The sequence below is a fragment of the Fukomys damarensis genome, unplaced genomic scaffold (genome assembly GCF_012274545.1).
Source record: "Fukomys damarensis isolate Sample0158 unplaced genomic scaffold, DMR_v1.0_HiC HiC_scaffold_19, whole genome shotgun sequence".
In the NCBI taxonomy this organism is placed as follows: Eukaryota; Metazoa; Chordata; class Mammalia; order Rodentia; family Bathyergidae; genus Fukomys; species Fukomys damarensis.
The window spans coordinates 33,326,414-33,333,006 of NW_022900931.1; the positions used below are offsets into that span (position 1 = coordinate 33,326,414).

Genomic DNA, 6,593 nt, shown 5'->3' on the forward strand with positions numbered 1-6,593 from the left:
AAATGATATAGATTTTTTTTTTTTTTTGGTACCGGGGATTGAACTTGGGTCCTTGTGCTTGCAAGGCAGGCCACCAAACCAATGAGCTAAGTCCCTGGCCCTGAATTAGATTTTTTTTAATGACACAAGGGCTTCTTTAGACAAAAAAAAAACAAAAAAAAAAACCTTTTCACTACACTATACCTTAAATAAAAGGATCTTTCAGGACACTGACTTTTTTTTTTTCTCTAAAGATCCATAGAATGGGCAAACTTTCATTATTTAGAGCCAAAATCAATAAACATCAATCATAAAGAAAAAGTAATTACCAAATTTTAATTTGAACACTACACTAGGATGGCACAAGGCATGTATATGGACTATTTGCCTTAAGTCCAGTTTTAATATATTCTAATGCCCACTACGAACTAGTAGATACAAAATTTTCATATTTACCAATTTCCTACTGAAAATGAGGTAAGTTAGAAAGCCACTGCTTGTCCTCTAACACCAAAAGTCTCATTTTGGAAGGTATGACTCTCTGGAGAGGCAGTGGGATTGATTTTATGACCTCATTCTCTCCCTCAGTGTAGACAGTGAAACCCTCTACAGACCAAAAGGCAGAATCAAATCTCTAACCTTGACATGAAATAGTAAAATTGAATGACAAAATTTGAGATCCTAGGAATGCTCAGACTTTAACATGAATTCAATTTGGTGGGTTGATATTGTTGTAATTTTTCTGTTACACTGCTCATAATTTCAACTGCTTAATCATAAATTTGTACAACTGGACGCACAATGTTCAGGAAAAAATTCTGCCTCATTTCCAAAGATAACATTTGGCTATGTATGTCATTAAAGATTCTAGGAATATTTATAATTGGACAACTAGTTAAAATGTTTTAAATATTAAATTATGATCTTGGTTCCAAAAGGCTAGTCTGAAAGTTATTTATTTGGCCTATGCTACATTCTTTTTTTTTTTCAGCTTTAATTGAGTTTATTGGTACATTTTAGGGATACAGTACAGTTACATTCATTGTTGGGATCTTGTACCTCTACATGACAAGCCTTGGTTCTCATTTTTTCCCCTTATCCCTGCCCTCCCTTCACCCCCTCCTCCCCTCCCCATCTATAACCACTTTATTTCCATCTTTTCATTATCTCACATTTTTTTATTTTCCCTTTTTACCCTTCCCCTACCCGTCCCACCTTCCCTATACCTTTAGCTCCTTTCTTCCCATTCTATGTTACATTCTTAAAGGAAAGAAAACAATTAAACCAGAAATTTAAAAAATTTACATACCTGAGCTGGTTATGTTCACTGTCATCAAGCCGCTTCTGTTCTTCCTGTGATGCCACTCCTAAGTCTGGTTCTGTGGACACACGTACGTATCTAGTTAAAATAGGCTACTTAGAACAGATAGCAGGTAGTTTTTAATGAAAATAGAAAATAAAATTCAGTATTAAAATTTTATTATTCCCCCAATTAAGAATTTAAGTTAAGCCTAATTTTTAGATGAATGTTTATTCATTTAGGTGATTTTTCTAATTACCCAAGGCTCCAACAGATCACCTAGAGAGGCACGAGCTGTCACTAGGTTCACAGAATATACACATCGCAAGGATTTATCCAAAAGTTCATCCACTTGGTGTAAATCAACAAACCTTCAGAAATAAAATTTAAAAGTACCACTGAAAGTACCATAAATCCACACTGCACACTATTCTGTACCTCATAATAGTCACATTAAACAACCTGCTTAGAATATTGTTCACCTTTAATAGTTTTCAAAATTACTGTTTCTTTTTACACCTTTTACTGTGAATACCCCATTCCTTATATCTGAAATTTTTTCAGTACCCTAACAAATTTTTGTTTGCTTGTTTTAAGACTTAGTTGGCCACATGAAGTCTTCCTTGATTATGGCTGTTTTTCTTTAGATAACCAGGGGTCTCTCTCCTCAGGGCTACCTTAGTACTTCATTGACTTTTCTACTGCATCTTTATCACTTGAATGATAAAATATTTCTGTATGTTTCTCTTTCTCCTGGACTAGAACAGTCTTTTAAATCACCTCTGCACAAGAGGTGCAACCACTGTGGAAATCAATATGGAGATACCTCAAAAAACTACGGTTAGAGGTCCCATTTGACCCAGCTAGTCCTCTGCTGGGTATCTTCACCAAAGATTTAAAAGAATCATACTATAGTGATATATGCATACCACAGTTGGAAATAGCTAAAATTTGGAAACAGCCCAATTGCCAGTGGAGATTGGATAAAGAAGATATGGTTTTTTTAAAAAAATAAAATGGAGTACTACTCAGCCATAAAGCACAAGAAACTAGAGATATAGCTAAATAGATGCACATTGAGTCCACATTCTTAAGTGAAATAAATAGGACACACGTGTAAATACCCAAAATTCTGATTATTCTGGCACCCATTCCGAAGCTTATGCTGCTAGTCTAAACCAAATTACTTTCTTCTAATCTCTTTGTAATTTATGTGTGGTTTGGTTACAGAAAGAATACGAATGCGTTATTGAAAGGCATTCTGAGCCGGGCATGGTGGTGCACGTTAGTAATCCCAGCATTCAGGAGGCTGAGGCAAGAAGATCGCCATGAGTTTGAGGCGAGCCTGAGCTACGTAGCCAGTTCAAGACCAGCCTGAACTATACAGCAAGACCCTGTCTGAAAAAAAAAAAAAATCAAGAAAAAAAAATGTGTTCTGTTTGGTTGTAGGTTTCAGAAGAAGAATAAAAGAGAAAGCGAATTTTTGCCACAGAATGATTTTGGAAAGTCAGAACCATAGTATTAGAAAACCAACCAGGGGTACTCTAGGGTCGACTGGTCTCTTCTTTATCTTCTTACTGTTTTCTGCTTGCTGATTTCCACAGGTCTGGAGGGTGTAACTCCCTATCAGACCGGCTCCAGAAGTCATCTTTCCTGGTACGTCGAGGCCGTCTTTCCAAATTCTGGAGAAGGTGACTGACTTTGGGTCACCTTGGGAGGTGGGAGTCGGCGGCGGGCCCCGCGGTGGCCGGAGTCGCCTGGCCGCCCCGTCCAGAGAGTTTAAGTGAAACCCACCGGGAGACTCGGTACCGACGGAGCCAGCGGGGGCCGCAGGCGGGCTGTGGTCTTCCTCGTCACCACCCTCCAGCTCTGCCTTCCTTTGCAGGCAGGGGACGAGGTGGTGCAGGAGCTGGAGCAGGTGGGAGTCGGCGGCGGGCCCCGCGGTGGCCGGAGTCGCCTGGCCGCCCCGTCCAGAGAGTTTAAGTGAAACCCACCGGGAGACTCGGTACCGACGGAGCCAGCGGGGGCCGCAGGCGGGCTGTGGTCTTCCTCGTCACCACCCTCCAGCTCTGCCTTCCTTTGCAGGCAGGGGACGAGGTGGTGCAGGAGCTGGAGCAGGGGCTTCAGGGCTGGGCCGGCAGTCCCTGGGGTGGGGGTGGGCGTCCTGCAGATGGGAATGGGAGACAGGGCGCCTCTGCCACCCTGCTGTCCTAGGGCTTCACCCCGGGGCGGAATGAAGGCCCGCTGGCCCTTCTGCTTGCGAGAGCTGAGGGCGCAGACTCTGGGGAAGAATGCAACCCCTCCTCGTTCTGAGGCTTTATCCTGAATTTTAAGCTGAATCCTCTTGCGAGCATGGTGTTCAGGAACAAAAACGTGGCCCTCTGGTGGTCATACTTCCTGAGCCTCAGAGTTTCTGTTATTCCGTGATTTTAAATGTCAGTCCTAGTCACGGTGCTCAGGATTGCAGTCTTCCTGCGCATGGTTGGGAGGCAGCTTAGGAGGAGGATTAGAATGTTTGTCCAAGCAGAGCAACGGGTACTACAAGATCTTCTCTAGTGTTAGCCGCTTTGTGGGGTTGTGGGTGAGAAGCTTTCAAATGGTGTTTTATAGGTGAGAAGACAGGGAGGGAGGACAGGAGTATCTGCCTGACTGGTTGTACTACACTACAAGCCTATCCTTCCTGTAGAAAGGAGTGTGACCCACAACTAACTTGAATAGTATAATGCCGAGATCATTCTGAGAGCAGCATACCATGCTGTGCAGCCACAGACGGTCATATTCTGCCCAGGAACGAACTTCTTTCCCAACCCTAAGTCAGTGATCTTGATATTTCCTTTAGAGTTCAATAAGATGTTGTCAGTAATGAAGGTGGGCTCCAGTTTCTCCTTTTACAGCACCTTAATGGTTATCAACGACCCAGTGACAAGATGTTCTGTCAGTAGGATCTTGGTAAGGCTGCCTTGGCCAGTGGTGCCCAACACTTGATAGTTCTAAGTGAGGCTCTTCCCATAGGAGCTAGCTTTGGGGCCCAGCCCTTATATTTTGTTGTGCTCAACACCCAAACTCCGTATTTCGTAGCGGACTGACACATGTGGCAAAGGAAGCTGTTCTCCTTCCTGCAAGTCTGGGAAAAGCAGGGAAGGAGCCAGGATCCTCACATCCCACATAAGGGCACCCACATGGCCCAACTACTTGTCATTAGGCTGCACCTCCTAAAGGGTTCAGGGCCTCCCCTTAGTGCCAGGGTTTGTCAACCAACTCTTCAAAACATGTTTGTTTTTTGTTTTGGTACTAGGGATCGAACTCTGGTCCTTGTACTTGCAAGGCAGGTGGCAGAACCACTGAGCTAACTTTTCATTTCCAAGGGGCAAAGGAAGGATTAGGAAGTGATGATTGTCAGATACCATTTTCAGCCTGAGCACTTGCCTGTACTGGTCTTCGCCCTGGCAGATCATAGGAAATAGGGAGATAAAACTTTTGCAAAATGGAAATGGACCAAGAGATTGATGTGGGGAGTAGAAAGGGGAATAAGAAGAGAATATGTATTATGTACATGTAGCAACTTCCCATGATCTATGTAATTATTATGTACTACAAATGTACTAATAAAACAGATATTGTGTTACTTAATTGTGTCAACTTGAGTAAGAAATGCTCACAATATTGGATCAGCATAGTTCTGGGTATGACTGAGGGCATTTACTGAAGATGGAAGACACCCCCTGGGTAGGATTGTCACCCAAATGGTATAAAAAGGAAACGAAGAAGGAAGGCTTGCTTCTGTTAATTCAGAGGAGCTCCAGTCTTCACCTTCACATAGGACATCATCTCCTGGCTTCCAGTACAGACTTTTCAGTCTTCTAGCACAGACCCAGCCACCCACCACAGACCCTTCAACCTCCTGATACCGACTCCCACCAGACACTGAGCTCCAGGCCTTTGTCTGGATCCTATAGCTCTCCAGTCCACAGGCACTATTCCTACACCTTACTCTGTGGGCAACCACTGTAAGCCAGTCTTGTAAATCCTTATATATTGTTTATATCTTACATTAAATCTGTTTCTCTAATGAGCACTGACACATATTTATCATCAATTTTCAAACTCCCAGATATTTGACGTCTTATTACCAAGGATTAAGCTAGTAGAATTTCAATCTGAAAAAATCTGAAAGTAATTTATTAGAGTATAAATAATGCAAAAGCAACATACAAATTGTTGCTTCAGAGTAGTCCCATGTCCTCATCTGCCTCTAAAATACACTTTCTCATACTGTAACAAAATATTACAGTAGTATTTTGTGTCCTATCTATCTTTGCCATTAACTCAGATAAGTTTAACTATCACCTGTTGATTTTTCTACGTGTTTATTTATTAGTATTACTTTGATTCATCCAGAAAACTTCATTATATTTTTTCCCAAGATTTTTATTAAGATTCTTCAGGGATATGAATTTTTGTATTAACAAAATTTATTTTGGACAGAATTATGTATTCTAAAGACATGGGATTTAATGAATACTAAAACTTAATTACAATATGATCTTTTTTCTAGTATCTTTAGAATTCACTTTTTTAGTCCTTGTATAAATATCAATTTATATGAAAAGTGATTGCCTTAGTGAACATCTAAAAATAGAATAAGTTTCGGTCCACACTAAATCCAAAGAATATGGAGATGCATGAGGTAGGAAATGATTACACAACAAATATTTTTTTCTTTATAAACAGTTGTCAGGTTTAAACTTCTTAAGACAAGTGAAAGAAGAAAGAAGTAATGGAGATGAAACTTTAAAGATCCTTTACCATTTAAGAACCTTATATATAGTTTAATAGTTCTAAGCTGTAATATGAGATTCTTTGGAGTTCAAGATCCATTTAAGGGCTCTAAGCAACCAAATACTGTTCTTTGCTGTTTTTATTTTCCTCCTTTAAGGGTATAGTGGAGATTTTCAGAGATGTGTTACGTCATAATGATACAGTTCTAATGATGAATGGAGGATAGCTCTTACTGCTATTTGTATGTGCAGGCTCGTATTTTAAATCTTTCAGGTTTAATTTCTAATATAGTAAATATTAATAGATACAACACACTAAAAATACCCGAGAGGCTAAAATATGAGAGTGAGACTAGCAGCAAAACACACCCTTTCTGTGATCTCAGAATCAAGATACCTGCAAAACAATTTGATGAGAAGAAAAAGAAGTATATCTGAAGGAATGGGGAGGGAGCTGACAGGAAAACCAGAAACTACAGAGAAACTGGAGAAACAGCACAATGCAGAGAAAAGAAACTATCTGGAAAGCTCACTCC

The 6,593-nt window shown here is 40.7% G+C and overlaps 1 long non-coding RNA gene across 1 annotated transcript in view; it reads right to left on the reverse strand.

The window, feature by feature from the left end:
* LOC104860202 overlaps window positions 1–2,982 on the reverse strand; it is a 6,045-nt gene extending 3,063 nt beyond the window's left edge. Inside the window, exons 1-2 of the long non-coding RNA XR_779607.2 lie at window positions 2,814–2,982; window positions 1,289–1,358 (exon numbers count right to left, since the gene is read on the reverse strand). This is a non-coding gene — a long non-coding RNA (uncharacterized LOC104860202). The remainder of the gene's footprint in view (window positions 1–1,288; window positions 1,359–2,813) is intronic.
* Between the last annotated feature and the right edge of the window lie 3,611 nt (window positions 2,983–6,593).